Genomic DNA, 23,713 nt, shown 5'->3' with positions numbered 1-23,713 from the left:
CTTTCTTTCTTTCTTTCTTTCTTTCTTTCTTTCTTTCTTTCTTTCTTCACAGGTAGCGTGTCTTGCCCCCCACGCTGCTCAGTCTCCACTGCCCCACTGTGGAGGCAGTGCTGGGGCAACAGAGTCCTAGGGGGCGCACAATTTTAGTGCTTGCCCCAGATGCCATTTTCTGTACATCCCTGCACACAGTACTCAGTACTCATACAGCCTCATGCAATACAATACACAAAATAAAAAGGTTATTTATTTAGCTCAGATGATGGGGAAGTAGTTTGATGATCAAATAATCTCAAAGTTCCCGATTAGAATCCTGAACAGAATCAAAACTACTATTAACATTTCCCAGAATCTTTGACAAGAAACAAAACAGAGAAAGAGTCATTTTCTACAAAATATGTTATTTTGATGAGGGGAAAATCCCTTACTAAAAGGAAGTCTGCTTTTTTTCTGCAGAAAATATTTCATTATGTTGTGTTACTGCTATCTAATGCCAGAAAAATATTTCAAAGCAACTTAGCTACATATTTTGAAAATAAATTGTTCCTTTTTTAAATAGAGCTAGGTTTTGCAAGATTATTGTGGCTCTCATTCTGAGCACCTGGTTGGATGCCTTTGCCATTTTGAATGCTTCTGAATTCAAGCATGATGATGACTTCCTTCCTCGTTTTGCTCATTTTGCCACATGGTGAGTAACCAAAATTGCACATGTCTGATGTTAATCGCTCACATAATTAGTGCTGAAAACCTATGCAGGGTAGTGGTACAGCCGGATCAGTTTAAGTCAGTTTACAAGAAGTTAATACCCACGTGTTATTACAAGAAATATCTGTAACAGTGTTGCTTTCTGACTTGCCTAAAGTGAGTTCCACTTTGGGACTATTTCTTCAAGCCAGTCACTGTGTTCCGAGCATTAGCTGCATATGGGATGATGATAAAACAGGGATTCCTTAGATCTTTGGACATTGTGCTAATATAACCATCCACCTCTTAGATTTCCTGTCCACATCAGGGTAGTTGAGTTCTGACCATGGCTGCTCCACTCAATCATTTTGTTCTCTTCCATCAGTAGAGGTATAACTACATACTATTTTTCTTTCCAAGTATGAGCAGAGAGATAAAAGAAATTATTCCCTAGAGGAGAGAGACCATTAATTCTTAGCAGTAATAGTGTCAGCAAAAAACTTTTGGTGCACAGCTCACAACAGAGATGGCACTTCAAGTCTGCTTAAATAGGAAAACAGTGAGAAGTAGGGAAACATACAAACACTAGAGTGTTACTGGGGGCAAAACAGGAGAAAAGCAGATTGCTCAAATCATCTGTACCATTGTTATAAATGTGTGTATGAATAATGGCAGTTATACCATAAATGACTAGTAAGGAATCAACCTAGTTCTCCATTGTGGAGTTCTGACCAGATTACATGTAAGCATGTATCCAGTATAAATGACTCATGACTAAAGATTAGATGTTGCATCTTTGTATCCTATCCATCTCTTCAATCTTTTTTTATAAATTTGTGGTGAAGATATGGAAGATTTTTTTTTTGGTGTTAAATTGAACTTGAGTAGTTGCGAGGGGGCAACTGGCTGTCCCATCTATGGCATTACTGCATTTTCTGCCATTGGAAACCATTTTTATCAATCATGCAACCACTCCTTCAGGTTAAAACATTTGTTTGGATCAACATGGGCTGATTTCCATTTCTGGTCCAGTTTCTGCCTTTAATCATCTTGAAGTCAGGCATGGATTAATATTTTTTTTCACTACTGTATCAAATTCATTTTTAGGCTTACCCCCAAATGGTGGGAAATCTAGATGTTCTCCTGACTAAATGTATATATTTCTGTAAGAATATATCAGTCTTCAACTCATTGAAGATTAATATTTTTATTTTTAATTGAATGGTTCAATTTAAATACTTTTTCACACTACCAAATCTTAATTGAGATACTGGTGCCTTATTGAGATACAGAAGGAAGTGTAGGATAATGAACAATGAACAAAACATACCATTCACTGGAGGACTCTATTTTCCTTTCACTAATCTGGAAGTACTGGCAATGTCTTGCAAAGGGCAAGTTTCACTGTGAGGCCTTACTGTGAACTGATAGTGTCCTAGTAGCAAGTATCCATGGAAGAGGATCCTTTGCCAGGAGCATCAATGGCAATACATTTCTTATCAGTCTTTGCTAATGGGATATTTTAGTGGACACATGTAATTAGGGCAGGCCCAAGGACTTTCTGCATCCTAGACAGGCTGTTTTAGTGCTAGTGTAGAGTACCCCCTAACCCACCAGCCGGTCTAGGAATACCCTGAGCCAAATAGAAGTAAATGTGGCAGAAGAAAATGAGGGTAGGAATTGTGTCCAAACCCAAATGTGACTGCACTTCCAGGCAAGGCTCTATGGATCTCTGAAAGCGCTATGGAAAAGTTATAGAAATTTAGGGATTCTTAAGAGTGTCACCTGTCACTCCCAGGTTCCAATGAAGTCCCCACTTTCTCCCACTGCATTGGTGGGCAAGTGAGCCCCAGGATGGCTGTCCAGGGCATGAGTAAGTGAGTCCTGAGATGACAAACAGACAAATGTGTTCTGTATTGACCGGCTTGCTGGGGGGGCATCGCTGGGGCCAAGGTTGCCCCTGGTGACCCTACTGTCTATTGTCCCAGGGCTAGGCACTAGCCTAGGGTTGCTTAATGGGTACATGCAATGGTGCCAACGATATAAGGTGATAGTCCAGTTAGGATGGCAGGATCCATAACAACTGCATCTCCCATGGATCTTTGGATCAGCCACAGCCAGGTCTGAAGTTTCACTGTGCATTTCCCTGCTGCAACTTCAGTCCATTGGGTGGCAACTGTGTTGAGGCATGCTGGCATCAGGCCAAGGCCATTACAAACTTAACCCAAACTTTGGATGGGGTTTGTGATTGAGATTTTAAAGTGAGGATTTGTGATTGGGGTTCTGAATTGAGGAGAATGGCTTCTGAACTCAGTTGCAGACTTCGGTGTCATCACTAACTGTTACTCTCCAGAACCAAAAGAATGTGGAAAAATAAATGTGTCCTTTAACATACAGCCTCACCATTAATATACTGAAGTTTTACATTGCAAGAATAAATGACACTATATCCATTGACATACTGCTTGGATAATATCCTGATTGTATTTTTCTCTGTTCAAAGTAGTTTCCAGCAATATATATGGTCCAAGGCTGCTGACAAGCCAAGTTGGAGGATCAGTCACAATTGAATGCTACTATTTAACCACACCAGCCAATAAACATGACAGAAAATATTGGTGCAAGGAATCACAAAACTTCAGAAATTGCCTTACTCTTATTTCTACTACCAATTTCATCGATGAAAATTACAAAACAAGAGTATCTATTAAGGATATCCCACAGAATGGGATTTTGCTAGTGACAATGAGACAGCTGGAGAAGAATGACTCTGGTAGATACAGATGTGGCATTGGTAAAAATAACAACATTGGCTTATATTATGGAATGAACCTAAACATTTTGGAAGGTATGCAAGATAATGAAATATGGATAAATTTCTTCAAAGTGTGAATGAAGTCAAAGGAGAGAGTTTTTTTAAGACATCCTGAAATCAAGCTAACTGAACACAAACATGCCTAAACAAATGTTTGAGATTTTCTTTTTTTAAAAAAAAGCTGTTCCCACCACTGCAAGAAACCACCTGTCTGTGGAAGAGGTTCCACTGGTACAAGAAATACTGACAATTTTGTCCACTTCCTCCTCTCTGCAGCCCCGTTTGCATAACAATATGTGTTCCCATGCACAGCTGCCTTTGCACAGGATTTCACTTTTTATAGACTACAAGTCTCTTCCAGTCGGGCTGCTGGGGGATGAGGAAGGCAATAAATATCTCTATCAAAAGTATCTACTGCCCAGCAGAGGTGTAGCTAGGGAAAATGGAGCCCAGTGCATTCTCCCCCCCCCCCCCATGGGCGGCCATTGTGATGCTGCAATCCACCCCCAAACAGCGTCACTTTCAATTGTGTTTAAACTAAGGAGCCCAGATTCGCCTTTTAAATCCACCTTAAAGGGAGAATCTGGGGTCCCTAGTTAAAACAACATTGAAAGTGATGCTGTTTTGGGGTGGATTATCCCCCACCCTGAAACAGCATCACTTTCAATGTTTACACTGGGGACCTCAGATTCTCCCTTTAAATCCATGCTGAAGGGGGTGGATTGAAAAGGAGAATCTGGGGAAATTTTTTTGGGAGGGTGCCTGCTGTCAGGGGTGAAATTGTTAAGCTAGCAGCACCAAACTTTCAGGGTATCTTTAGGAGACTCTTCTAATGATACCACCCAGGTTTGGTGAAGTTTGGTTCAGGGGGTCCAAAGTTATGGACCCTCAAAGGTGTAGCCCCCATTTCCTATTAGCTCCCATTGGAAACAATGGGGGATGAGGCACCCCCTTTGGGAGTCCTACTTTAGACCTACTGAACCAAACCTCACCTAACTTGTGTGATATCATCAGGAGAGTCTCCCAAAAAAATCCCTGAAATTTTGGTGCTTCTAGCTTAAAAACTGTACCCCCTGCATGCCAAAAACTAAAAAAACTAAAAAATACCAAAACCCCCACAAATGAACCAGAATTTTTGCACCCCCCAGGCACGCGCCCAGTGCGACGTGCACCCCCCCGGTCCCCTGATAGCTAAACCTCTGCTGCCCAGCTCACAGAAAATAGTGGCAGTGGCTCTATAACATCACTTCTTTTGGAAAGTTAAAGATGATCAAGGTGGGGCTGAATCCAGGTAGCCAGATTTCCTACTAATGATTTTGCAGCCACAGTTGTACTTATTTGGGGGAATGCAGACCCTTGAGCCTTATAGCATTTTATTCATGAGGCTTTCCTGACCCCCAACATTGTTTTTTCTGGGGCCTTAAAGGATGGGAAAAGAGAAAGCAGAAAAATGTTTGCCTCTATGAGAACTCTATACTCAATCATCAGAGGATCCAACCCAGTTAAACAGCTTTCCCCTATCTTGAATGCATAAAGAAATGGTTGTTTTTTAAATGCTTCAAATTGTTTTGAAAAAGTTTTAAAATGAACCTGCACTATTATATTGTGGTTTATTCTCTCTCCAAACAGTTCGTAATCTGTCTAAATCACCCGAAATTCTTTTGGGGAAAGTCAGCGGATCAGTGTCAATAAAGTGTTCGTCTGAAGATCGTAAGTTGAGTGAGAAGAAGTTTTTGTGCAAACTGAGAAGAACTGGATGCGCTCTCATTGCAGATCCAAACAGGAATACAAGTAGATTTATTTTCACTGCTGAAAATAGCTCAGGACATTTCCATGTCCTCATAAATCAACTGAGAAAAGAAGACTCAGGAATGTATAAGTGTGGGACAGGAACTCCTGGTAACTATAAGAGTGCAAGAGCAGTGCAACTGCAGGTTACAGAGGGTAAGCAAGAAAAGTAAATCTAATTACTACATTTTTATCTGGTACTTCTGCAAGGTGGCATATATGTTGATGCAGTCTTCTATTTCCTCCCCTCATATAAACCCATATAAACATTTATATCCTGGTTTTCTCCTAAAACAAGGGCTCAAGGCAGTTTGCAAAAAAGTATGCATCAATGAATGTAATGTTTAACACCAGTGACAAAGCTAACTATTACCCACTGGCTATTACAATACAAAGCAAAATAAGTCCCATCCACTCCACAATAAAAAGTTGGACTGAAACAAAGTACTGGCTTAAGATCACCCATTAGGCTTTGATGACAGAATGATTACATGGACTCTCATAATGATAGAATCATGAGTGGATCTGTTCTTGGGCGGGGGGGGGGGATCTACAGAATAAAAATAAAGGCAGGAACTGAAGTGGATCTGCCTCCCCTCCGCTCTCCCAGTAACTTTTCCCCAGCCTAAGAAGCCATCCTTCAACTTGCTCTGATGAAAGAGGCATTTAAGTTGGTAGATGTCTCCTTAGATTGGAGGAAAGCTTCATCAGAGGCATACCGGGATAAAAAGGCACCAGGGGGCAAGGCCTTGTCCCCCCCCGATAGAGGTGGGGGGCACAAAAACAAGGCCGTGCCCGCAGCTGGCTCCAAGCCTGGCAGCAGCTGCTGTCACCCCCCACCTTTTCCAGTGACCACGCCTGCTTGCGGCCTCCAGTAGAGTGGGCGACGGCAGCAGCCAGTGCAGGGCCAAGACCCTAACCCTAACCCTGCCATGGGCCCGCCAGGTGCTCCCAGTGTGTTGGCAGCTGCCGCTAGTCTGAGCCCCCCATCTCCATTGGCCTGCTTGCGGCCTCTAATAGAGGTGAGGGGGCTGGCAGCAGTCAGCACTGGGCCTGCTGAGGGCCTGCCAGGTGCTCCTGGCACAGGCTGCTGATGGGGTGGGGCCCACCACCTCCATTGGAGGTGGTGAGCCACGGCCTCTGATAGAGGTGCCCCCTGGCAGCTTGATCATGTGATCACACAAAATCACACACCCCACGTGATCAAATGGGTGGTTCCTGGGGACATGGGATACCCCATGTCCCCTGGGTTATAGGCCCTTGCTTCAAACCTTCACCTTCTTGCTTACCTTTCTGCTCTTTTTCTTCAGTCTCATTCTTCCTTCCTACTTCTTCATGGCCTAAATGACCCTAAGGGTGAGGGAGGAGAAATTGGCTGCTGAAGCCACACTACCTCAGGCTAGGGTTGCCAGGTCTCAGTTGGGAAACTCATGGCGACTTGGGGATGAAGTTTGGTGAAGTCAGGGATCTCAGCGGGATACAATACCACAGAGCCCACCCTCCAAAATATCCATTTTCTCTAGAGGAAATGATCTGTGTAGTCTGGAGATAAAATATAATCCTGGGGGAGCCCCAGGTCCCACTCGGAGGTTGGCATCTCTACCCAAGGTGAATTTCTGTCAAATCCTATCCCCTCCCCCATTTTATTAATTGAAATGTTTTCAACTGATTCTTTTATTGTAGCAGGAACTCCAAGATCATTAACAAGACAATCAACACACAATTTAGATAATCAAGGCAAAATCCTCCCCACACAGCTTCAAAGATTGTGGGGAGGGAAACGATTGGCCTTGATAGATGAGCAGTTCCCCCCCTCTAGGTCCAAGACAAAGGGAAGTACCAGTTAATTCTGTGCTATCCTCTGTTGGTTGATAGATTCCTGTTTTCTGTTTTGTCAGAAACATCCTTTAATGATCCATTGGTTTACCAGAAGTTCAATATAAAATTAATCTGCCTCCATCATAGTAAGCTGATATAATCATACATATGGTTTTACAAACATGTGAATTTAAAAGAAATGTGTATTTTAAAAAAACCACTAAATTCCATTTGTTCTGGAAATTGCTTGCCTGAGGGGACTGTCAAATTCAAAAGGCCATCTCTTGCCAAAACATTTACTCCTATCTTAATGGCTCATCTGTACTTCTAAATTAATGAACTCGGCATGTCTAGACTATTTAATTTTATATATTACCACAGATTCAGATGATTTTTAACACATTAACATTTGGCTGAGACTCAACTAACATCTTAAATTCATTTAGCCTAGGACTGCCAATTTTTGCCTGGAAATCACTGAAGGTGTGGGGGCTCTGCCTGTGGTAGCAGAAATGTGTTATCCTCAGAATTCCATCCAGTCTGTGAATATCCTTGATGTACAGTTTCCATATTTGGACACAGTAGTCCAAAAGGAGGTTTACAGGTTGCTTCAGAGCTTTTAATGTTATGCTGATGGCCAGTCTAGACACCTACTGACCGCAACAACATCTAGCATATTCCAGGTAGCTGTACTCTGACAATGCTAGTTAATAGATATGGGTTGCAAAGATAATATTATTAAAATGGTTAACATTATAAACCTTGGCATAAAAACTTTTAAAAGCTTACTGTATGTCAATAAGACACAGTTAAAGCAACCTTTAATTTTTTTCTTACAGAATCTGTATTCTCCAATATCTTAATTTATGCTCAAGCTACTTCTGAGCCTCAAACAAGTGGTGCTTCCTCCCAAAGTTATGTGACATCTACAGATGAACTCTACAAAGACAGGTACAATTCATTAACATGTTCTCCAGCTCAATCATCTTCTCCACCTCCATACCATTCCTCCATTCATCTGAAATGTAAGTTTAGAAAGCTTCATCTAATCAGCCCACAAAGTAAGCATCAGCACTTCCAGGATGTAGAAAGTAGGAGAACTGAGCCGTTAATTGCCAGTTGATACTGGAAAAAGTAAGAAATTTGGGTTAAATAGAATTCAAAAGAGTTTGTACTTGGTAATGATATTGGGATGGTTTTAGAATCATAGGATCACAGAGCTACAGGCCATCTAGTCCACCTGCCTGTTCAATGCAGTATCACCCTAGAGTGTCCCTGACAAGTGTTTGTCCAGTCACTGTTTAAGGACTGCCAGTGAGGGGGAGCTCACCACCTCCCTAGGTTACTGATTCTCCTGTTGGAACAACTCTTACTGTAAATGTTTTCCTAATATCCAATCAGTACCTTTAAGCCTGTAATTTAAGCCCATTATTGTGAGTTCTATCCTCTGCTGGCAATGGGAACAGGTCCCTAAGAACATAAGGACAAGCCTGCTGGATCAGACCAGAGTCCATCTGGTCCAGCACTCTGCTCCTCGCAGTGGCCCACCAGGTGCCTTTGGGAGCTCACATGCAGGATGTGAAAGCAACGGCCTTCTGCTGCTCCTGCTCCTGAGCACCTGGTCTGCTAAGGCATTTGCAATCTGAGATCAAGGAGGATCAAGATTGGTAGCCATAAATCGACTTCTCCTCCATAAATCTGTCCAAGCCCCTTTTAAAGCTATCCAGGTTAGTGGCCATCACCACCTCCTGTGGCAGCATATTCCAAACACCAATCACACGTTGCGTAAAAAAAAGTTTCCTTTTATTAGTCCTAATTCTTCCCCCCAGCATTTTCAATGTATGCCCCCTGGTTCTAGTATTGTGAGAAAGAGAGAAAAAATTCTCTCTGTCAACATTTTCATAATTTTATAGACTTCAATCATATCCCCCCTCAAACGTCTCCTCTCCAAACTAAAGAGTCCCAAACGCTGCAGCCTCTCCTCATAAGGAAGGTGCTCCAATCCCTCAATCATCCTCGTTGCCCTTCTCTGCACCTTTTCTATCTCTTCAATATCCTTTTTGAGATGTGGTGACCAGAACTGAACACAGTACTCCAAGTGTGATCGCACCACTGCTTTATATAAGGGCATGACCATCTTTGCAGTTTTATTATCAACTCCTTTCCTAATTATCCCCAGCATAGCGTTTGCCTTTTTCACAGCTGTCATGCATTGAGTTGACATTGAGTCAACTAAGACGCCCAAATCCCTTTCCTGGTCTGTGACTAATAGCACTGACCCCTGTAGCATGTATGTGAAGTTTGGATTTTTTGCCCCTACATTGCCCCTACTTTTTCTACATTGAACTGCATTTGCCATTTCTTAGCCCACTCACCTAATTTATCAAGGTCCGCTTGGAGCTCTTCGCAATCCTTTGCGGTTCTCACCACCCTACATAATTTGGTATCATCCACAAACTTGGCCACCACGCTACCCACCCCTACTTTCAGGGCATTTATGAATAGCACTGGTCCCAAAACGGATCCTTGGGGGACACCACTCCCTACATCTCTCCATTGTGAGAACTTCCCATTTACACCCACCCTTTACTTCCTGTTCCTCAACCAGTTTTTAATCCTTGTCCTTCTCTAAGTGACAGCCCTTCACATACTTAAAGAGAGCAATCATGTGTTCCCTTGACCTCCTCTTTAAACATTCCTAAGTCTTTCAGCCTTTCGTCAGAGGGCTTGGTCTCCAGGTTTCTGATCATCCTTGTCACTCTTCTCTGCACCTGCTCCATTCTGCCTACATCCTTTTTGAATTGAGGCCTCCAGAACTGCATACAGTACTTGAGGTATGGCTGGACCAATGCAGTTTACAGCAAGAATACAACATCTTATAATTTGGATGTTATGTTCTGTTGATACACCTCAAGATTTTAGTAGCCTTTTTTTTGCATCTGCATCATACTAGCTGCTTATATTTAACTTATGGTCCACTCATACCCCAAGATCTTGTTTGCACACATTGCTCCCAGAAGTGTATCTCTCATCCAGTTATGCGTGTTCCTCATCTTTGTTACCCAGATTTAGAACTTGGCACATATCCTTGTTGAATTCCAGCTTGCTCACATCTGCCCTGTTTCCCCATGTATTGAGATTTCATTGAATTCTATATTGTCTGTGTGTTTGCTGTTGCTCTCAATTTGGTGACATCTGAAAATTTAATGAGTAGTCCCTCCACACCCTCATTCAGTTCATTTAAAAAATATTGAAAAGTACTGGGCTCATAATTGAGCCCTGTGACATCCTACTGGACACCTCCCTCCATTTGGATGAAATACCATTCACAACTACACTTTGAATGCAGTTCTCCAAGCAGTTCCCTATCCACCTAACTGTCCTACAGTCCAGTCCACTGGTTTACCCATCAGAACATTATGGGGAACCCTGTCTAAAGCTTTAGTGAAATCAAGATGAACAATATCAACGGCATGCTCTCAATCCAGTAAGATTGTCAATCTAAGAAGGAAACAAGGTTGGTCTGGCAGGATCTGTTGGGTACAAATCTGTGCTGACTACTGCAGATCACTAAGTTTTCCTTCAGATGTTCTCAGATTGATCCCTTTAAAATATGTTCCATTTACTTCCCTGAAACAGAAGTCAAACTGACTGCCCTATAATCTCCTGGGCCATCCCACCTCTCTTTTTTTTAAACAACAACAACAACCTGGGATAACCTTTGCTCTCCTTCAGTCTTGTGGCATGTCTCCCACCCTGCAGAGGTCTGGAAGATGATAGGCAAAGACTCTGCAAGCTCTCTAAAAAGTTCTTTGAGCACTCACAAATGCCTACCATCTGACCTAGGGGATTTATACTCATTCAATGTAGCCAGGTGATTCTCAACTACCTCTCTGTCCATGTCAACCAGCAGCCCACATGCCTTGCCTACTAGCATCTTTTCATGAGGCCATTCTCTTCTTCAGGGAAAACAATCTGAGGCAAAATAGGCATTGATCCTTTCTACTTTCTTTCTGTTCTCTGTCAAAGCTTCTCCATTTTCACCCAACAGTGGATGTATTGCCTCTTTTATTTTGTGTTTGCTCCTTACATATCTGAACTCCTCACATACCTGAAGAAGCTTTTCTTGTTATAATGAGCCTCCCTGGCCAGCTTCAGCTCACTGTGAGAGTTGGCTTCTTTAATGGCTAACTTACTGTGCCTAGCAACCTGAAGATACTCTTCTTTAGAGGCACACCTTCCCTCCATTTCTTTTTCATCCTTGTCTCATCATATTGTTCTGTGATCATCCACACTGGATCTCATACCATGTTTCCTTCTTGCTGAAATAGCGATGGCTTGAGCTTGCAAGAAGTCTTTTTCTAGGCGATCCTGCCTTCACTTGCTCCTTTCCCTTCCAGCAGTCTTGCCCATGAAATGACTCTCATAATGCCTTTGAGTTTATCAGAATCTACCCTACTAAAATGTATGACTATGAACTTCCTTGGGTCCGTATAGCAAAAGTAATTCTAGGAGGTAATTGTCACTTCCACCTAAGGTCCCCTCCACCTTCACCCCATCTACCATCTGTTGCCTGCTGGTCAATATTAAGTCAAGCATAGCTGATCTCCTCTTAGTTTATCCACGATTTGATGAAGAAAGTTGTTGGCTAGGTATGTCAGGAACTTGCATGATGTAAATAGCAGAGTTTGTTTCAGCACACATCAGGGAAGTTGAAGTCACCCATAACTATCAGGTCAAGTCTTCAAATGTTGTGTTTAAATAGTTAAATGCATTGAGTTCCTTCATAAAGAAAGATATGTAGGTCACAACCTAACCAAATAGTTACATTTTGGCCAAATGCTTGGAAAGAAAAAATTCCAAGAGTTTTCTATTTCAGGAAATATGGATGAACCAGCAGATGGCACTACTTTCTCTCTCTAGAAGAGAAAAAGATAGCTAATAAAAACCAAGCTCAGGATTTGAAAATTATGTTCTATAATTTGGTAGCAAAACTGGAACTGAAATTCCTGCCACCATTTTGGGACTTGCTTTTCTAACCATTGTTTCAACCAGCTATACTCTGCAGTTTCAACTGTTCCTCCTCACTTTCTGTCATGTGGATAATTACATAATATTACAATAAGCTTCTGTTTTCAGTATAAGTAGAAAGCGGGACAAAGAAGGTGTTAACACAATATAAAGACACTCTCAGGTTGTGCATATTCTTAATGCCTTCTTAATTCATTCCTTTTTCTCCTGTGGACATCTGGGGTCATTTCCAGAGGTCTCATTGTCAATTTGTCAGATGCCAGTGACAGTCTGCTCTGATGTCTTGGGCTGTTCATTTGTATGTGCTCTTGGTTCTTGCTGTCACTGGACGTGACTGAGGCATGCCAGGCACCAGCACATGGAAAGGGTGCTCACTAAGACAGTACAAATTTCACAGCAGCCAAATCCAGAAGTGGGCACCACTGTGGAGTTATGCTGGTATCCAAGTGGATGCTGGTGCAGGGGAATCATTTCTGGGGTGTAGCTGACTTTAGTTGGCTTCCACCAGGGCTTTCAAGCAAAGAATGCTGTGATGCAGGTCTAAAAGGGTGGGGTAGCTGTTCTGCTCTATGGAGGGCTTTCCAGGCAGCTGGGAAGACCTCCGCACGTGGCACGACAGCACAGCAGTGGGGCTGTCCCTGGCCACCAGAGCCCTGTGGGTTGGGCTGTCTGTCATCATCCTAAATGATTTTGGATTGGGATTTAAGATTGTGCTGTAAGGATACCAAGAATTCTCACTTTAGTACTTTCTATAGTCTCTGCTGTTGCCTGAACTACAATTTCAAACATGCCTTGAAAGAACACCATGATAAATTAAAAGGGTTTATTAAACATTTACATTTTATAATGTACTATATTCTTTTCCACTGAAATTTAAAAGTGGATTTGTACATTAATCTGCCACATGCTGGACTGTCTTTGTTCTAGAATGCTCTGCTTGGGTTCTAGTGCCATAAAGCCTGATGAGTCAGAAAATACAACGGGCTCTAGAAAACATTTGTTTGCAAAGCTGGATCCTGGTTTTTTAAAAAGGGGGTGCCGGGGCAGAGAGCAGGGTGGCTGTGAAGATGTAGAGAGTTCTCCTCACCTCCATAGGCACTCCACACATTTGCAAACTGGGGCGGGATGTTTGTGTGGAAGACAACAGGGTTCCTGTGAAGATGGGGAAAGTTCTCCCCATCCTTGTAGGCACACAGACACCTGTTTGCAAAGTTGGATCCTGATTTTTATAAGGGGGGAGCCTGCGAAGATGGGGAGAATTCTCCCTATTCCCATAGGACACAGGGGTGCATGGGGTACCCACAGGGTGCCTATGAAGATGGGTACATAGGACGCAGGGTGTGTGGGGTAGCCCACAGGGTGCCTGTGAAGATGGGGAGAACTCCATAAGGAACCCCTGTTTGCAAAACTAGTTCCTGGCCTTTGTGCAGCCGCTTTGGCAATAGCACCCCCTCCTCTTTGGAAAGTGTCTGCACAAAGGCAGCAGCATTTCCTATAGTGGCAGTCTTTGCAAGGGTTGCAGGGAAGCTTAGTACTTGCCCCCCTGGGAAGAGCTGGAATCTGGGGCCTCTCGGTTGGCTAAGGACTACTCTTCCCAGAAGCCCTTGCCTTTTTTGGTTCATTGTTGGGGATGCGCTGCACAATTATATAGTAAGATATGTACCCTAACTTAGCCAGTAAGACTGTGTAGTGGGAACAGCAACCATTACTTCTTAACTTTTATTGTACTGACTCAGTCAAAGCAAACAAACATGGAATCATAAAATCACAACACACACAGTTACATTGCCAGTTACAGAACCATTCATTGTAATAGTTATTTACTAACTGTAAATCCCTTGTGTGAGCAATACCTTCAAGAACTGCAGCAACTGATTTTTGTCTTCTAAAAGAAATTTGCATTGATGTTGCTTCATAGGATATGATATCATTTATTGCATATAGTCAAAGGATGTTACAACTGGTCACAAAAAGAAGGCAGGTAAATATGGACCTCTTTTGGACTCTGATGCTATGTTTAATTTCAGCTCTTCACAAACCAAACCAAATCTACTTTTGATTGTGATGCCAGTTCTTCTCATTCTGGGTCTTATTGTCACTGCTATCATAGTATTTGTGAAAGTAAGACAGCAAAAGAAATACGGTAAGTGTAACCAACTGTATTCTTTCTAATGAACTAAAATGCAAGCTAGCCAGATCTTGCAGGTCAAGAGAGCAGATGACATAAACAATGAAGTTAATTAATATATGTGTAACCACTTTTCCACTCAATGGAACCACATGGTGGATATCAGTCATAATAACACCATACGACACTAAAATATCTCAATATTCATTCCATGATGTCTACAAGATGAGGTAAAACACCAGCAAAATGCCAATAACAAACTGCTCCTCGTTTTATGTGTTTATTATATTTATATTCCACTTAATTCAGTCTACAAATAACACAGCTTCCAACAATTAAATATAATACCCAATTTAAAAATACAACATTGGCTGTTTTTGCATGCTGAAATTTCCCCTCTGTTGGCATGGGAAATGTCCTGATGCAATCGGGAGTGTCGCACAGCCCCAGCTGCTGCAGCATGGCTGCCACGTTTCTGCCCTGGAGCTGCCCTGTGGCAATTGCTTTGCTCTATGAATTTCCTGAACTGCAAAGGTTGGGGTCCTTTTGAAATGCCCCTTTGTTGCTCCGGAGGCTTCCACCGGCATGCAAAACTTCTCCGTAGCATAAACGGGGCCAGTTTTCCCGCCTTGCTGCTCTGGCCTGCCCCACCAATGGACAGGCGCTAAGAAGTGGCGCTGCCCCCCACCCCTTGCAGTGAAAAAAAATGGAGGGAGAAACCTTGGTTTTTATAAAGGAGGGAGAAACCTTGGGCAGAAAAGTGGTGTGTGCAGGCACCATGAACAGAAGGGTGGCGATTCACTTGCATACACAAGGATTTTAGATATACCTTTTAGATGGAAGGGGTGTAGAGGATGGCAATCCTGTCACACACGCAAGGATTTTAGACGGGGGGGGGGGAGGGCGCCAATTCTCAGTGCCTGATTTGTCATGTACAACTAAGATAGTGAAAGTGAGTGGGGAGAAATGGGGCAAGATTCAGCGAATCTGAATGCAGGAAACGGAGGCTGCCCGTGCATGTGTAAAAGAGACTATGAAAGAGCTTGCTGTGCATAAGCGGTGCTTATGAGAAAGCCCCGAGTTTGTGGGAAACCATTCGGGGCTTCCCTCACTGGTTTTACTCAAGTGAAGGACAGAGCTGGGCAGCAGTGGGGAACTACAAGCAAGGTGAGAAGCCCCGCAGCAGGTACAGTCCCCTGCTAAGCCATGGAGCATTAGAAAGTGCAAAAACAGCCATTAAAAGATCTGTATTAAAATGGAAGCAATATTTCACTGAAAGCAATAAAAGCACATTCGTAACTTCCTTGTAGAATGATGTCAACTTCACCTCTACCATCTAGATTAGGGTCATATCAGAAGACCTCAGTGCCTGAGGCAATTTATTCTCTAAAGTACCTTGGTCTCAAGCTTTAATGGTGTATACCAACACTTGGAATGTAGTCCAGAAATAAACTGGCAGTCAGCATAAATCTCACAGCATGATCTATAAGGTTAGCATTAATTAGTGATGGTGTAGTTGTATATAGTCCCAAATGAAATTGCTGAACAGTCTCCAGAGACAATCTCATAAAGAACTCATTACAATAGTCTAATCTGTCAAAGCGTATGTGCAGTATTTTCTAGCAAAGGGTACAACTGGGAAATAAAACATAGCTGAAAAATGGAATACCTGGCCAGAAACTGCCACGTATACATCTAGGAGTAACTTGCCCTCCTCCTCTCTCCCTCGTCTGACTGTGTGCCTAGGTTACTGTAATGTGAATTATGTAGGCTGGCTGCCATTGAAAACTGTCAGGAAACTTCAATTGATGCACACTTTAGTGGTCAAGTTAATTTCAGGGATTGAATGCAAGAATTGCATCACCCCTGTTCAGAATGCTGGTCCCTTCTCTTAAAGGCCCTTAACTGGATTTTGATTGAACTACCTGAAAAATTGATTCCTCCTGTACTGTTCAGCCTGTTTAAGATCCTTTTTTCAAGACTTGCCTCTGTGACCTCCCTTGCAGTGATGACATGGGTGACTACTAGAAAACAGGGTTTTTTCAGTTGAGCCCCTTAGTCTTCTCCACTGGGGCTTGCCTGGTGCCTACTTTATTGTCCTTTCTTTGTTTAAAGAAACAATTATTTCAGAAACCACAGACATATTTGCACATCAACTGAAGTCGAAGAAGAATTCTTTAATGGTCATTAGGTGAAATTCTAAATCATATGAGTTGTGATTCTGCTTTTTGTTTTAAAAAAGTTCCAGGTGATGTTGATGCAGGAAATCCTGAAGTAGTGATAGCGTTAACTGAGCAAAAGTGTCCAGAAGAGCAACACGAAGTAGAAAGCAGAGGCTCAGATGAACAAGAATCTGCTCTAGGGCCCAATAAAGGTACAGTTCCCCACCCCCAGATTGTGATTTAAATGTGCTTCATGAGAATTACATTCAAAGTATATAGGCCCCAGTCTACTGCAGGTATGTGTACTGAGGTCCATTTGGAATCTGTAATTGAGGTAAAGTGTGTGCACAAGCACTTACAGATGTTATTTAAATGTTGATTATATTCATATTATTTTTCTTCCCAATAACTCTAATGCTTGCTCAGTTTGAGACTCACTATCCCCAACCTCTTATTCTTCTTTCCAAGGCCGTTTCCGCACGGCCGTAAGGGCGCCTCCACGCCGGCAGGAATTCCACCGGCGTGGAGGCGGAGGCCGTTCGCATGCAGGCATGCGGACGGCCTCTGGAGAGGCCGGCAGACGGCAGGCGGCTCCGCATGGAGCCGCCTCGTCCCCCCTTCCCTTTCCCATGTCCCTCTCATGTCGCCGTCCTGCTGGCCTCCTAAGTCCCTCCCTCGCTGTCCTCCGACCTCCAGGGGTCGGAGGACAGCGAGGGAGGGACTGAGGAGGCCAGCAGGACGGCGACACGAGAGGGACATGGGAAAGGGAAGGGGAAACAGCGTCTTCCCGGCGGCGCGGTTCGCACCGCGCCACCGGGAAGACGCTTTCCCCTCAACAACAACCCTTTAAAGGGTTGTTGTTTAGGGCGGCCTGACGCCGCCCTGGGGGAGGGGGAGCGCAGTCAGGTCGGCGCTGCTGCGTTGCAGCAGCGCCGCCTGTGCGAACGGCGGCCTGGGGGCGGCGTTTTTACCGCCCCCAGGCCGTCGTTTTTGGCCCGTGCGGAAAGGGCCCAAGTTATCTGTATTGTTTACACTTTGCTAATGTCACTAGATAACTGATTTTTTTAAAGCCGTGGATAGTGGGCCTTACACATTAGAAATGTGTCAACATATGTATTAAGTGAAACTTAACAATACAGCATTGCTGTATTCTTTATCCTTCATTTGTTACAGCTATATTTTTCTGCATCTTCCATGAATATAGTACTGATTAAGAATGTCCAATGTTTTATAAAGGGTTACCATTTTGGAATAATATATTTTACAACTCAAACGGTATTGAAATTCATGATGGGTATAAGGTATCTGAGACTGGACTCAGTGTATACTGATCACATGGAAGTAACAAATGAATAAAATTAAGTTACATATTTAGAGCTTTGGAAAATATGTGTTCTTGTAGAGCTCAAGTATTCTGCTTTCTTTAATGTTTCAGAACTTCTAAATAGTTTAGTCAACATGTGAGCTAAATTTTTTATCTCCATTTGTTGGCAGAGATTCCAGCCACAAGTTGCTATTGGTTGCTCAGTAAACCACATTCTGAAGAGTCAAGAGAAACAGAATAACTACTGCCCTCAAACCTGTTTTCATGTATTAAGTAGAAAATTTTTAGAAACAGCTGTCTCATCATTTTTTATAATATATGGTGTCTGTCATTCTATACTACATGTATTTGTTATGCTAGCATCTCATTAAACTGAATCAAAATTTTAATGTATTGGATCCAAAGTACCATGGGTAGAACTTCCTTTGGGGAAAAGAACTTTCCTGCCTCCTGTTCTATTGTATCCCACTACCCTCCTCAATTTACTGCCCTGGGAACCAGAAAACCCTCTCTAACAGCACTGATCGTAATTCTGTACTGGGAGAGGGGACATTGGCAAAATCCACTCCCCCCCCCCCCCCACCACTGGTGAAATTGTCATTTGCTCAGGGGAAAAAAGAGCTTTGGCTCCAGTATTCAACAAACTGTACTACTAGTTCCAAGTGATTTGGGCTTGTTTGTCTTGCACAGGTTCCCTCTCATGCCACATAGCACAACCATTTGGAACATGAAAAAAGTTTCAAAAGTCATCTGTGATATGGTATGAGACCCTCATACTGGAAGGAAAATAGAAGTCCCAATTGAGCATTCCTAAAATGAAATAGCTCTGAGTACGTGAGGCTCTGTGGGCTGCAATAATCTGAATGACCTAGGGTCGTCCAATCTTGTCAGATTTTGGAATCTAAGCAGTGTTGGTCCTGGTTAATAATTCACCATCAAGGAAGTGGGTTGCTTTGCAGAGGCAGGCAATTTCAAACCACTTCTGTTCATCTCTTGCCTTGAAAACTCTATGTGAATGTCATAACTCGGCTGCAATTCAACTGGATTTTTCATCACCACCTTGTGGTTTAAAAGAGGACTGACATCTTACTTTTTGTAATGAAGAGGTATGAGTTTCCCATAGTGACTATGGTGCACAATATATTACACATCAAGGTGACAGTCAGTATGTATTACAAATACAAAACTATTATCGATATTTCAACCAGCTTAGCATATTCCATCTCTCATCTTGTTTTAGTTTCCAATTGAAATAGGAAAAAGGCATCATGGGATAAATCCAACATGACCAAATGTTCCAGTAGAAACTAGTTATAGTTAGTAATTCCTGTAGAAGTTTAATATCTGTGGTTACTTGCTTAATCTTCTATAAAGTCAGTAATTGTTAGTGCATTTTTAATCACAGTAGAAATGGGCACAGTTATGCTTTAGTTGCTACTGATCTGCATGAGCTGCTTTTTTTGCCCTCAAATATACTACAAAAAAGCAAGAATCTTCAGCATGTTCCCATAATATATCCATGATCAAAAGCAACATGGTTTAGAGCACTGTAGGAAAGAGCAGAAACTTGGCTAAGCATAGAGAAGTGAGTGTTGTGAAATCAGAAATATCATCTAGTGCCACTATTAAGGTTGCTAACTCTGTGCTGGGATATTCTGGAGATTCAGGGATGCAGCCAAGGGTGAACAGGGTTAGAAATGTGGAGGTGGACCGCGAGTGGAGTATAATACCATACAGTCCATCCTCTAAATCTATCATTTTGTCAGGGGAACTGATCCCTGTAGTCTTGAGAACAGTTGTACCTAGGAGATCTCCACACCGAAGCTGTAAGTTGGCAAAGCCAGACTGTGCACCCTTGCTTTATAGCAGTGGAAGCAAACCTTTTATACTCTAGATGTTATGGACTACACTGCCCATCAGCCCTTGCCAACATCGCCAATTGGCTATGCTGGCAAGGGCTGATGGGAATTGTAGTCCATAACATCTGGAGTGCCAAAGGTTCGCCACCACGGCTTTATAGGATCAAACCCTTGGTAGATGCTTGTCAAAAAGCTCTTGCTTGCAGCTGACAACTGAGTGTTTTTCATGATAATGCTTTGTGATGTTTATCAGTAGTAACTTTAAAGATCCAATTTTACTCATGTTGTTAAAGAGTAAGTGGTGACATTTTTAGTGTTAATGCTCAGTGCAGATAAAATGGACAATCTGTATAGGTGAATGTAATTTTTTTGGTGATTTTTTGGTCTCTTTTGCATTGTTAAGCTTTTCAAGCACCAATAAAAAAAACTTTTAAATTTCCCGGCTCTTTCACTTCACAGTAATAGTGGGGCCTCCTCTCCCATTTCTCTGTTTACATGCAAGGAGGTACTCTAGGACAATAGCTTCTCTCTGCTGAACTCTCCTAGGTCTGTTTTCCTGCTTCTCTTAACTCTGCCCTTCAGCTCACTCTTAAAGGCAATAAGACCATCATTACCTAGTAGTCTTAAGATTGATGGCTTTGTAAAAGCCCTTACATTGCTGTTATATCGATACCGCAGTTATAGCAATTATATTGATATTGTAGTCCTTTCTAAAAAAATCCCCCCCTCCAAATGCAAGAAGAAAAGCAACTCCCTGGACTCGCACCAGAATGCCGGAAAAAGGGCACCATGTCCTAGAGCTGATATTCTCCCCCCCTCCCCTCCCCTCCCCTCCCACTCACACACTTCCTGCCACTGCTGCTAATATGGTACAAATGTTTGAAGTTGAAATAAAAGTTTTAAAAAGTTGTATTAACACTCCACATCCACTTCCTTCCACCTCTGGAGTGCATGGAGGGGATTTGTATACCATTATTAGAAAAAGAGGGAGAGCTGAGTGCATGGGGACATTGCTTTCTTTAGAGGAAGTTGGCTGGGGCAGACAGCTATTTTTAAAAGTCCAAACGAAAAGACCAGTGAGCTCATCACTCCCCAGTCTAGTATCCACACGGCACAAGGGTTTATCAATCGCCAGGGTTGGATTGGGGAGGAAGGATTGGTTGAGTTCAGGGCTAGCTCTCCCTTGGGGAAGCATTTAAAGGGTATGCCCAGGAGTGGGGGGGGGGGTAACATATTTCAAAGTAACTGCGGAGATAGGCAAATAGCAAACTGAATAGAGAAACTGAGTGAGGAGGAATCCCCTCCTCTTGCCCTATTCTGTATTCTATTCTGGGGCACGACCAACTAAAGGCAGCCCTGCAGGTGGAGGGTGAGTCCTGGACTCATACCTGATGGTAGCAGAACCTGACACAGTTCTTTAGCATTCTTCCCAAAAGCAGTGCCTGTTGCATGATTGTATGCTCAGAATCAAATCCAGAGTTACTATCTCTAGTTTGCTCTGTGACTAGTTCTCCAGTGCACAGTCATTTATGATATCTGGAAAGCTGACTTCTGTGGTATGACTTGAGCACATGTTTTTCCAGTTAATGTAAGGGTAAATGAAGTCACCTAGTATTGCAGCATTCTTTTGTTTAGTCACCATCCTTATGCCCTCTCCATCTCGAGGTCTATCTCCTAATTTTGGATAAGCCAAGAATATCAATGTGTAGTTGGCTTTAAAACATAATTCAGTGCAATTTTCATTTTTAAAACGAGTTTTATGTGTATTAAAAAAAGATTACCACCCTTCAAGTATGGCTTACAATAAATCCCAGGGTCCACATTCCTTGAAACAAGCTTTATCCTGAAAGATCCTGTTTCCAAACTAATTGCATACATTTTAGGTTAAAAGTAAACATCCTCTCTAAATGTGCTGAGACCAGGAGAGCAACAGCTGTCAATACATGGCTCCTTGTGTTTTTTTTTAATGATGATATTCCTTTAAGAAGTCTCAACAGGTGGATTTATACATGTTCGGAGGAGGACTTAAAGCACTTTCAGTTCTTAAGAAATCCAGTTTTCTGCCAGCTGCACTTGGGAAGTCTGAGGGCAAAAATCTAACGAGCCACTGAGAGCTCAGAATTTTGACAGGGAAGTTATACAGAAGAGAAAAGGAGAATATGCACCAATATTCTACTGTACACAGCTAGCCTGGAGTGTGAGTAAAATTTTATCACAATTCCATAGAGGTGTGGAATTATATTGCTATATCTTTCATGTAGGTTAGCACAAAGCAAAACGAAAAGGAATAACTGAAATTTGGAATTCCATGTCTATAGGTTAGACCTTATATTGCTTATCTGATTATAAACAGTCAATCTGGATGGATCTTATATACCAAGAAATGTATGGCTGCTCCACAAAGATATTCACTATGGGTATTTTGACATTTTGCTTCTATGTACTGTCCAGCAGGAATAATTCAAAACCATGCAACTTACCACAGGGTTCTTGAAGCACTTTGTAGCACCAAAGTTTTTTATATTACACATTTTAAAACTTAATCTTAACCATGTGTTCCTGAGCTAAGTCACTTTGATTTTGAAGTAATTTATTTCCTCTATATGTTCTCAGGAATTCAGCCTAGGTGAATACTTTATACTTAAGTGACTATTACAGAATAGATGCCAAAATGGGAAAATGGAACATTACGTGACCTTTTCATTGGTTTATATTTAGAATTTTTTGGATCAATATGCATTTTTAAAAGGCAAAATAGACTGTTATAGAATTCTAATACCCATTGTTTTGTTTTGTTATATACTTCTGTTTGTGGAGTGAGGAGAAAAGTAAACTCAACTATTACTGATGAATCAGTGCAATCATAAGAACACTTTCCTGGGAGTAAGACCTACTGAAAGGCCTGAGTAGGATTCAGAGTAGACTTGTTTAGGATTGCCCTGGGTGTTATTTAGAAGTCATGGCTGGAGACTGAGAACCAGACCAGAGATTTATCAAGGCTGTATAGCATGTCCAAAATGTGGTCAGCACCATTCTGCTTTTGGAATTCAACATTTGTTTTATTCGAGCAGGAACTTTTAATTTAATTCCAAATTCACATCTCAATCTGGCACAGAGGGAACAGAATGATAGTCTACGGATATTTAAAACATATTTAAGGAAATTATTCTTAGTGAAATTCTTTTTGCTGCCATTGAAATATTGACAATATTTGGTCAGAGCAAGGAATATACAAATACATCTTGCAATCTGGTACTAGCTGAAAGTCAGTTCCATTTTCAGAAGGTGGAAGAAGTAGAAACTCTTTCTAATTCCTCATAATGAAGCAAGTTCATCTATTCTGCAACTCTATAGTGGTGTTTAAAAGAAATTTGAGAAAGAATTTTAAAACAGAAAAGCAACAATAATTTTGTACTGGAAATCAGTTATGAAGAAAGGGATAAGATTCTTTAAAAGTGGTGCCATGATCCTCCTTTTGTTCCACTGATAACATCCTTAAATGACCACTCAAGACCTGGTGACCCTTTACTTAAACCAATGTTGCTCTACTTCTCATTCTCTGTTCTCTTCTATTGATTCTTCATAAGACTTTAGGGTTAGCAATTGACAAGAGAATGAATTCTGGTTACATCGTTGGTGCACTGATAAAAACTCTGCCAAGGGACTCTGTCAGAGAGCAGTGCCAACTGTCATTTCCCATTTGGTAGCCATTAGGGAACTTGGTGATAACTGCAACCTTTTGTTTGACAGACATGTTTCAGTCAGAAGAACTAGATCTTCAGCTAACAGATCTTCAGCTAACTAGATCTTCAGGTAGGATTGTTTGTCCAATCTACCACATTAGTAACAGTTATGCTCTGGAAGACTTTTCTACTTCCTGTTTAAGAGAGGTGCATTCTGCATAGCACAACAAGAAGCCTGGGGTATGTTTTAAATGAGGTGACTTTTTTTGTCTAGGCAGTACAGGCATCAGAGGAAAAAAGAGGCTTTCCCCCACCCAACCATACAACGATGTACTTTTTGGACTGAAAAAGTGCCCAGGATCAGAGCCTGCAGAGCAAACATCCTTGGGCAACCTTCAGCAAATAGAGGCAGGGAAAATCCCTT

The 23,713-nt window shown here is 42.1% G+C and overlaps 1 pseudogene; it reads left to right on the top strand.

Moving 5' to 3' along the window:
- The first annotated feature begins 554 nt into the window (after nt 1-554).
- Nucleotides 555-23,713, top strand: part of LOC125425524 — a 45,394-nt pseudogene continuing 22,235 nt past the window's right edge.

Source organism: Sphaerodactylus townsendi, unplaced genomic scaffold (genome assembly GCF_021028975.2).
Source record: "Sphaerodactylus townsendi isolate TG3544 unplaced genomic scaffold, MPM_Stown_v2.3 scaffold_68, whole genome shotgun sequence".
Lineage (NCBI taxonomy): Eukaryota > Metazoa > Chordata > Lepidosauria > Squamata > Sphaerodactylidae > Sphaerodactylus > Sphaerodactylus townsendi.
This window is presented reverse-complemented; position numbering and strand designations above follow the sequence as displayed.